Consider the following 11184-nt stretch of genomic DNA (forward strand, 5'->3'; position numbering starts at 1 on the left):
CAGGTGGGCATGCCTCAGCAGACCAGCACTAGGGTCACTATGTGTGAGTGGGGAGAGATTCCTGACTATTTGGTGAGCCCCAAAGGATGGACACTGCTCGGTGGGTGGTGTGACTCCATCCCTGGAGCTCTGAAGCACCCACCCTTCTACTTCTCCAGGGCCTCTGTGTAATGCCCCGCCTCCCACCTCAGGCCCTGCCACACTTTGCCAAGAACATCCTCCCAGAACTTTCCAGGCTCCTTTGAACCACAAAGTTGCTATCTGAAAGAGAACAAACTACCCCAGGGTTGCCTTTTGCCACATTCATTTCAAAGTCAGTTGGCATGTTCCCCCCCAAAAAATAGACAATCCTTTTTTGCTCATCCACCAAGAAAAATTTGCCATTTATTTAGTACATGGGTCTTTGCACCACCCTCACCTCTACAGAAGGAAACTGAATGCAAATGTCATAAGTTAGCTTCCCATACAGCCAAGGCTCTGGCTCAGATGGGGCCTCCTGGGGAGGGTCTCCTTCCTCCTGGGTGTATTTTTAGCTGTAGGAGGAGAGAGGCCAATTGTTCCTGCCTGGCCAGCCCCCTGCACTCCACCGGGCAACATGCTGGGTGTTTGCCTGGGAGGTAGCCACTTCCAACACAGAGCATCTCATTCCTTGTGTTCTGTTTGGTTCTGTTTCTGGCCTTTCCTTCTTGCTGTACTTCCTTGCCCAGGCACTCAGCGCCTGTGTAGCACTTATTTCTTCCTGGACCAGTTGCACAGTGAATGCCTTGTGCGTGCCGTTGGCATTGTTGCTCAGTTCCCCAGGGAGTGGAATGAACTCTCTCCCTTCAGGAGGCTCATGCTGCCAGTGGGTGGGAGTGAACGTGAACAAAGGCACGCTTGGCTGGAGGGAGGCTGGGGGTAGGGCCCAGTCTGGAATGCAGGATCCCCTCTGCCTGGATGTGGAAGGCGGGGGCTGCTGCTCCCAGCAAGTCTTGGGGGCGGGGGCGCAGAGCTGAGTCGCCAGTATTACGAGGGTGGGGTTTAGCCGTGTGCGCTGAGTATCCAGCCCGGCCGAGGCTCCGCGGTGCAAGGCTCGTAGGAGGCGCCAGGAAATTCTGGTCAGCCTTTCTCTGCCACTGTGACCCGCGCGACACTGCGCCTCCCAGGTGAGACCTCTCCTTCCTGTCTGTCCGGAGTAGGACAGTAACTCCCGCCCCGCCCGCCTGCTTCCCGGGCTTGACGTGCGCAGCAAGCACAGCGCTCTCCGAGAAACCGTGGTGAGAAGCGAAAGCCCTTTGTGAGTCGGCGGTGGGAGCCGTCGCTCATTTCCCCCTCCTCCCCCGAGTTCTCGTAAGCATCTACTGAGCTCGCGCTGCCCCCTAGTGGCCAGACTGCTCCTCATAGGACATTTCTTTTCAATTAAATTTAAGGTCTGTAAAAATTCTGAGAAATTAATGATGATGAATATGTAATAATGAACCCAGCCTGGCTTATACCCAATTTAATACCAGTGCAGTTATAAAACATAATTTTAAATATTTTTGTAATGGAGGAAGTGACCCACGGAAGCGAAAGTAGGTAAGGCCGCTCTGGAGACCCCAGATGGGAGGCATGTCCCAGCTCGCCCTTCCCCATCTTGCTACTCAGCTTCTGGCTGCTCCTCTGGACCTGTTCCCAGAGCCTGAAAGAGGCTACTTGCCAAGGCTTTACCGAAAAGGCCCATATTACCCCCAAGATGATGGGGATAGGATGGAGGAGGAACAGGTGAGAAATCAAAGTACTTAGCTACTTTTCTTAAGCCTTTAAGACCTTTTAAAAAGCCCATCGATTTGATTACAAACTGCCTTGATAAACAGCTATTTTTATTGAGACAGCACTGCTTGGCCTGGAGAGAGGTTGGATTGCCTGCATATTAAGAACAACAAGTGACCCGTAATTGCTATGTTCCCCCTTTGTGAGAAGCCTCCTCACACGTGTTCTCACAGATTTCTCACCACAGCCCTGAGGTAGCAACTGTCCTAATTTTCAGATGAAGAATTTGGGGTCCAAGAGGCCATTCTCGGTGGTGAGAGGACAACAGCAGCTTGAACCTGGGGATTCTGCCTTCAATCCCCTCACCTTCTCACTGTGTTGAGCATGTGGTGTTGAACTACCCTGGCACTGCAGAATGAGAACAGTCTGCGTAGTGGGGAGGAAAATGCTGCAGAAAAAGTAACAAGACTTTTCCCTCATACCTGCGGAAGATCTAATCTAGTCAACAGTCATCCTCTAGTCATTATGAATAACTGGCTAAAATCATGTCCTTTGGCTGGTGAACCACGTTCCTTTTCCCATCTCATCTGACAGAGATTCCTACAAAGCATTCAACATTCCAGATAATTCTTTACCCCTTTACAGGCCTTTTCCCAGGCCTCTGGGGAGCTTCCTCTTAGATTCAGCTTCCTGGCATTGGGACGAGGATATAAAGTCCCTGGACTTCTGGAGGTTTCCCTCTGCATGCCCCACGCCCTGTCTCTCCTCTTCCTTAGCAGGCAGGATGATGGGCGTCTAGAAGCTCATCACAGAACTGAGAATAATCTTGCTGACCTGGTGCCAAGTATCATCTTGCTTGGCAGAAAGCAATGAGCACAATGCTGAAAGGCTTGGCGGGGCTGACAGTGGACAGCTATGTCACAGAGGCCTGGGGACCCAGGAAGGCAACTGACAACCCACCACAGGTGCTGCTGCTGGCTGCAGGACCAGAAGTGAGAAAGGCTTCTGATACCCATAGGCAAACAAGTGACATGCAGGCTTACTCTTTTAGCTGAATGGAGAATGAACATCTCAGCAAGTGTGAAGACAGCCTTTGTCCAGATCTTGTGTGTCTGGGAAAGGACCAAGTGAGGTCATCCTTAGGTTCTGATATTTAATAAACATCTTTTGTGTGCTAGCCCGTGGCGTTTTTGTGCATATCATCTCATTTCACCATTAAGAAAACCCTGGGAGGGAGGGATTATTTGCCTTGTTATACTTATTAGTAAAATAAGGTTAGAGAGGCTGAGAGATTTGGCTAAGATAACAAAGCTAATTAGGTAAGTATTGATTCAGGGCATAACATAAGCTCCAGTAAGTACTGTACCCTTGAGATCATAGTTTGCCTGACTCAAGACACCTGGGCTGAAGGAAGTCCCTCACAGGCATGTTAGGTAAGTACATACAATCTTCCAGTGGATTGGATTTGTACATGGCATGATCAGTTTACTTAATTATGCAGGTGTGCCTACACCCAGCATTGGCCTTTGTCCCAGTTTCCTGTCCCCATCCTCCACTTTACATGAAGCTAAGTCATGACTGTGTCGGTCCCTATGCCTCTTTTCTGTCTGCCACCTATGTCTGGGCAGCTGTGGGACTACTGACCAAGATAAGAATAGAGAGAATATGAACTTTGGAACCAGGTGGGCTTGGGTTTAAATTCCACTTCTGCCATATTTTTAGGAAAAATTACCCAATTCTAACCTACCCAGATGGGGACAAGAAGGATAGTCAGAATTATGTGGTCTCACCTACTTCTGCAGAGAGCAGGCAAGTGCCAGAGCCAGCCCTCTCCCAAGCAGTCCTTCCTGCCCAGAGATGGGGAACAGGGCCACTCTCAGTACTGGCCACCCTCAGCTCATCGGACACAATTTCAGAAGCCTCAATAAGACTCAGGTGGCATCTGTTGTCCAAATTCTCTTCCACACACTGGTTAAAAATTCACTTTTAAGGCTGGGAGCCACTTATAACAATCCCCGAGAGGGTAGGGTACTTTACAATGCTGAAGAGGAGCAGCACGGAATTAGGGGAGAGCATTTACATGGAGCCCACCAGAATCCTGTCACTGGGGAAGAGAAGCATTCTTCCCACCACCTCCTCTACTGCAGCAAAAGATTTGAGGCCACTCATGGGGTTTGGAGAGCACTGCAGGGTGGTGGGAGGGAGAGGGCGGCTGGAGTGAGGAAACAGGACTGATCTGTTCCAGACCTAAGACAGCCCAGGCCCACACCCAAGCAGTAGCTGCCCCACCCTTGCTCTGGCCTAAGTCATCCACTGGCAAATGGAGAGTGTTTCTTAGAACCCAGAAAGTCTCTGTAGGGTCAGACAGAGCCCAGCTCTATGATGGGGTGTCTCCAAGCTATCCCAGGAAATTCAGTGCAAACCCGGCTTTCCCAGCACAGGCTGTCTGGGCAAAGGCTGCTGAGAGGCATTCATTTCTGTTTATCAAGATTGCATGCGCCAAGGCCAGGTGTTCCCGGGCCAAAACAAGCAAACCTTGAACGGGCAACATACCAGCGTGTTGGTTTCACCATGTTCTCTCTGAATGTCCCTGAGCTCAGCTGATAGATCGTAATGGGATGGTTTCAGGTGCTGCTCCTGGCTCCCACTTACCTATTTCTGTTTCCAGGCATAGCCTGCATATGGAATGCAAAGCAAAACAAGATTTTTTCTCCACAAAGTGGAGCCACTGAATCCCAATTGCTTAGGTGTTTTGGGAGTGGTGGTTTAAAAATCCTACCCGCTGCTCTAGTTTGCTTTGCTCTTTATGAGTACAGCCACAACCTCAGACTCCAGGAGAGATTAAGCCACTGTCCTTTTTCTGTTTCCTTCCACATGACCAGCTGAACTAGGCTTTTCTTGTTCAAGATTTGAAAGGATAGTCAAGATCCTGCTTCAGTCACTGGCATTTCAGAAGGGTTCTTGAAATAACAAAATGGTTCCTTTGCACTGTCAACATTTTCATCACAAATGAGTTTTTATGAAGTGCCCACTCTGAGGATGCTTGGCAATTCTGAGCACAGATGAGAGGGAAGGTTCTTTATTCTTCTGCAGAGGGGATCTTCATCAGTAAACTGCATTTAACTTCTGAAAGCCTTCCTTTTCCTGGAGGAAAAAAAGGTCATTTTGTTTTGCAAATGAGAGAGTAAAGCTTCTGTGAATGCACAGTATTTCTTCAATATATCCTTTGGGTCTCCAGACAGTGCTTGTTTTCTGAAATCCTCAAATTACCTTATTTCTTTGCATTAAAAATATTTAATCAGTTGAACATTAATTGAACTCATGATCTGTGGCAACTTGCAAATTCCAGAGATGTTTTCCTTTTTTCTAACCCGTTCTCTTCTCATCTGCTCCACCAAGAACACTGCATTCAGATACGGCTTTGCTGGAGTAACTGGGGGCTCCACTGCGGAGCCAGTCCTGTGCCACCCGTGGTCTTGCACTGGCCTCCTTGTGGTGAGGAGAGCCCAGGCTCGCTCTCACCCAGCCGAGCGCAGGCTGCTGGGCTGGTCTTAGGGAGCAGGTGGTTAGGAACAGCTTGTGAAGTCCTGAAGGGCACCAGGGTCCTTGGGCACTAGATGCCATGTTGTATACTCTCCAGGTGGAAAGACTCTGTGTCATGGATGTGGTTTTTGCCTCTTGTATGAGACACAGTGAGCCAGACTACCTCACCAAAGAAAGCCATTCCCTGGGAAAAGGATGTTTGGAAAGGTGCATGAGCTGTTTCAGGCCTTTGCAGAAACTTTTGGTCAGAAGTTTGGTGGGGGCTGGATTTTCATCATCTTGCTATTCTCAGAGCTTGACCCATTGCTTGACACTGGTAAATATTCCATAAATACGTGTGAACTAACCAGTTAGTCTCTGTCATCAACAGTCATCTGCTGAGTGCTTACTATTTTTGGATCCTAGGCTAAGACTAGGGCTACAAAAAGGCATAAAGACAGTCCCAGCTCTGACTGGAGTCTCATTGGAGAAATAGACCAGGCACAAAAGATGATGCTGGCCCACGTAGAGCAATGTGTTTTCACCACTCAAGGAAAAACATAGGCAGTAAGAAGCACTAGTGTCTGGGGAAAAGGAGAGAGCTGAGTAGGACACATCAGGGCCAGTTTGCTGACTGTTGGGACCTGGGCTGTGCCTTTAAGGAAGTGATGACAGTAAAATCTGCTAAGTACTTCCTACCCTGTGCCAAATACTCTTTATGTACATTGTTAATTCTCACAGCATTCATGCCAGGGAAGTCTGATCATCTTCTCACAGACGAGGCAACTTCGCCTCACAGGAGTGAAGCAGTTCTGCACAAGGCCGCACAGCCTCGCACTGGAGGACCAGTTCTCACACAGGTCAGTCTATCACCAGGACCGGCGCCCCCTCCCACCACACCCTGCCAAGGCGGGAAAGTCTGAACCCTAGCAGGTACCACAGGGCTTAATGAAGCAGCTTCTGAAGCAGCTGCTACTGATTTTAGGAAGCAAGGACTAAGCTGGGACAACTGGTGGCCTCGGGTGCTCTGAGCACAACACTGAGCAGGGTGGTGTGGAGTCTTGGGTTGCTGGGATCAGCCCCAGGGCCTGGCCAGCCTGTATCTGCAGACAGCAGGCAGGGCTGAGATGTGGGCCTCAGCATGACTCTGCTGGACAGGTTCTCAAAGGCACCCAGTAGATGGTGAGCAACATCCACTATGGAGTTCTGAAAGACCTCTGATGATTTCAGATCTCATCATGCAGATGCTTTATAAAGAAACCAGTGATTCCGGGCTGGGAAAGAGTCAATTAAATCGAGACACTAGCAAAGTTATGCAGGTTGAGACACAGTATAGTGGTTTTAAATATGTGGACTCTGGAACAAATTGAGTTGAATCCTGGCTGAACCACCTGCTAGCTGAGTGAAATCACCTCCTCATGGGCAATTTCCCCCACACTGTAGAGTATTTGAAAGATGTTAAGTGAAACAGAATGGTACCTGGAACATAGTGCTTACATAAATAGGTGTTGCTGTCTTCATTCTGAATTTAGTAAAGACATGTTCCTTTGTAATTGTTTTCAAGAATTCAAGTCTGGACTCAGGGCCTAAATGAAGCTTAAGTGGACATATCTAAAGATACTAGGGGTCTTTTGGAAACAGACAAGGCCTTATTGTGTTCAGAACAAAGCTTTCTGGTCAGCTGATGAGAGAGTTAGCAAGTGGTCTTACACAGCCGAACAACAGTGGCCTCTAGTGGCACAAATACCTATTACTAACTCGAACTGCAAATGAAAAGGCTCTCTTAAGGAGAGAACAGATTGTGAGGGTAGGTAGGGCAAATGACCCTGCGTGGGGAAAGCTGCCCTGAGGTGAAATGAACTGGCAGCCGTGAGAAGGCCTACACATTGCCTGTGCAGTTATCTTGACCTTTCAAAGTCCCTTCATCCCTCTAAAGCCAGTGCTGATGAGAAAGTCCAAGGGCTTCTAATTATACATATCTAGAGAATGTACAAATGGTATAAATCTTTTGGAAAGTCACACATGTGAAGAAATGTCTTAAAATTTTATTTCAAAGGAAATGACTAGCTTTAAAAAACTAGCTTTAAAAAGGTTCCTACTGTTCACATCTGGGATAATTTAGGCCACAAAATAAATGATAGTAATGGCTTATAACCCACAAAATGAGTCCATAGTGGTGTATATAAACAGATGAATAAATGAAGGGAAAACTCTTCCTTACAGTGGGATTCCAACTAATAAAGGTGGAAGGAATGCTGGAATTAGAAAATCATTTTCTAATGTTTCTAATAAATGTTTCAAGCAAAATTTAACGGATGCAAAGATTAGTAGGCAGAATTATAATGAAAAACAATATTTGTATGATCTTAAGGTATCTCCCCAATAAAATACTTGTTAATTACAATGGTAAAATAGTCACATTTAAGTGGAGAACACTGGCAGATACCACCTTAATCAATGGTCAAAGTTAAAGCTATCACTAATGGGACAAACTGACATAATGCCCTGAGGACACAACCTCACATCTGTGGTATTCCTACTAAAAACACAAAACTGCCAATCGACTCACAAGGAATGACTGGAGAAACCCCAAGTAAGGGACATTCTACAGAAGCACTGATTTATACTGGAAGGAGGGAAAGGACCCTGCAGTGATGGATTGGAATTAGAGGTGTCATATGACAGGATGGAGAGGCAATGACACCACAGTAGCAATAAGCATATTTAAAGCCAGAATTTGGTCACACACTGAAAGGAATCTGTACTTCTTAGAGGAATGGCTTGTTTCAGGGTCGAAGCAGCAAAAGTACAAGGTGAACCTGGATTATACTGTTGTATAAGAAAGTAGCATAATACCCCAAAATTAATGGGGACATAGCAGAAGGTCACAGGAGTAAGCTTACAGGAGCTCCCACTGGCCTAATTTGGATAATTTCAGCATTATAATGAATGATGATAGGAACGAATTATAGCACATTGAATTTTTAAAAATCTTGAGTCCATAGATACTTAAAATAATAAGTGAAGAGAAAGCTCTTCTTTACAGAAGAATGCCAACCAATAAATGTTTAAGCAAGCTAGAAATAGAAAAACCACCATTTCCAATTACTATAGTACAAACAAACAGGAAACAAACGAAACTTGCTTCAGGCAAGACCATTAACAGAAGCTAAAGCCACTGGTGAAAATTATCAAGAATAGGGAATTCATTTGGTCTTCATGTGCCACCCCAGACTACAGATTAAAGGTGGGGAAATGTGGTGGGTATCACCTTAGTCAAATGATCAAACTCAACATCACTGATAATGGGACAGTGGACACGTGCCCTAATAGTGATATACTGAGGACATAGCACCACGAATGGGATAAGCCTACCAAAGCTGTTTCACATGAATCAAATCATGGGGAATTTTCTAGATTAATGCAGCCTAAGAGGTAGTAAACCACATACAATATATAATCTTTGACTGGGTCCTGGGTCAAACAACCAATCCACAGTTATGAGCTGTATATAACAATCTGGAAAATTGTAGCATAAACTGTGTATTACCTAACTATGGCTATGTAAGCAAATGTTCTTTATCTTTGGTGATACATACTAAAGTATTTAATGGTAAATGGTTCAAAAAACGTATGTGTCTACATACATATACATAGAGATGTGATGCAAGTGTAGCAAAATATTAACTATTAGTGAATCTTAGGTAGTAAATATAAAGGCATTGGTTGTACTGATTATAATTTTCCTTAGAGAGTTGGAGTTTATTAAAACTATAGTATTAGGAAAAATAAATCTCCTCAAAGCAAAAAATGGCAAGGTCATGAAAGACAGACTAAGGAGCTGTTTCAGATAAAAGACAAAAAGCAATGTGATTCTAAATTGGAGCCTGGACTACAAAAGGGCATTAGGAGGAAAACTGGAAATACTTTCATATAGGCCAATAGATTATAGTTTGGGTCAATATGTTAATTTCCTGACTTTGATAATTATATTGTGGACATGTAAGAAAAATGTTTTGTTTTTATGGATTATACACTGAAATACTTACAGGTAAAGGGTCATCATGACTGCAACTTACTCTCACATGTACCAGAAAATCCATTAGATACACAGACATATGTAGAGGGAAAGTGTAAAGCAAGTGTGGTAAAATGTTAACATTTGGGGAATGTAGGTAAAGGATATACAGGAATTCTTTATACTATTTTTGCCATATATGTTGTCTGAAATTATTTAAAAAAAAAAAAAGTACAGTTTCTTTCAACATTATTTTTCTTATGTCACTGTAGCAGGTTGAATAGTGCTTCCCCGCCCCCAAATTCATGTCCACTTAAAATGCAACTTGGTTGGACAGCAAGTCTTTGCAGATATAATCAGTTAAGATGAGGTTGTACTGGATTGGGGTGGGTCCCAAATGCAATGACTAGTGTCCTTATAAAAGGAAGAGGACATACACACAGAGAGGATAAGGCCACTGTGAAGACAGAGGTAGGGAATGCAGTGACACAGCTACAAGCTAAGGAATGCCAAGGATTGGTGGGAGCCACAGAAGCTAGGAAGAATCAAAAAAATATTCTTTCCTAGAAACTTCAAAGGGAGCATGACATTGAGAACACCTTGATTTCAGACTTCTAGCCTCCGTAAGTGTGGGAAAATAGATTTGTTTTAAGCCAGCAAGTCTGTGGTAATTTGTTACAGCAACACTAGGAAATTATTACAGTTACATACCTACTTATAGCAATGGGTCTCTGGTCTGCAAGACACCTTAGTGTGGTATCCACAAGCCTCTGATGATGCTAATCATGATAATACCATTTATTGAACATTCAGTACAAGTCAAACACTGCACTAAGTGCATTATACACATCGTTTCCTTTAATCCTCATAACATCTGAATATAGCAATTTCAATGACAAACTCTTTAGATGGGAAATGGAAGTTTGGAGTTGTTAAGTAGTGTGTGCAATATTAGCAAGCTACTAAGTTTAGAGGAACTAAACTGACCCCAGGCAGTCTGCTCTAAGTTCACTGTTCCCCACATGAGCACCTCTGGCCAGGGCAAACAGGCCAAGTGTCTCCCAGCACACACTCCAAGTTGCCCAGAACGTGCAGCCGAAACCCTGCCTCAATATTTACCCTGTCTCTTCCTTCTTGGCTTTTTAAGTACTTCCCATCCTAGGCCAGCCCATGTTCTCTATCCTCTGTGAAAACTCCAGGGCCCTCTAGGCCATAGCGGTTCCTCCTCCTTTCAACTCAGCACGCATTGTACTGCTTACTTGGCACCAAAATATATTCAGGATTATTTTTTGGCTTTTAAAAAACTGTTTGCCTCCAAGTGGATAACAAGTACCCTGCAAGCAGGTATTAATTATATCTATTTGCCACATATCTAGACATGGAGACTTTGCCTATCATCATTTTCCTAGGTAGAGATCTTTCGTGATAGCCCTTATCAGGTTATATGCAGTTACAGCAGACACCTGACACTTGCAATTTGACTCTTGTCAAAAGTTCATTTTCTGACTCCTCATTTCAATTGGTGAAACTTTGTCTGCTAGGGGCTGAGAGCCTGGTTAATTTCAACATGGCGTTGTTGTACATTGTCAGTCTACAATGCAATAATTGTTAAGTGAATTAAACTTGGTTAGTTTGAAAAGGTCCAAGAAAATAGTACTTTTTGAGCAGAAAATTAGTAATTTAGGGTGGAATATTGAACCCCACGGTGGCTTAGAGTTACAATGTGCCTTGTACTCTGCACAAACATCTGATTACAACATGTGCTCTGTATAAGAACAGGAAGAATCCATCTGTGGAATTTTTTCTACATGTACTCAGGCAATATAAGAGCTACTCCAAAATTCTACTTTCAAAAGATTATTAGAAGATAATACAAACCACATTATACTATGGTTGACTAGTGGAGAGATGTC

The sequence above is a fragment of the Manis pentadactyla genome, chromosome 1 (genome assembly GCF_030020395.1).
Source record: "Manis pentadactyla isolate mManPen7 chromosome 1, mManPen7.hap1, whole genome shotgun sequence".
NCBI classification, from domain to species: domain Eukaryota; kingdom Metazoa; phylum Chordata; class Mammalia; order Pholidota; family Manidae; genus Manis; species Manis pentadactyla.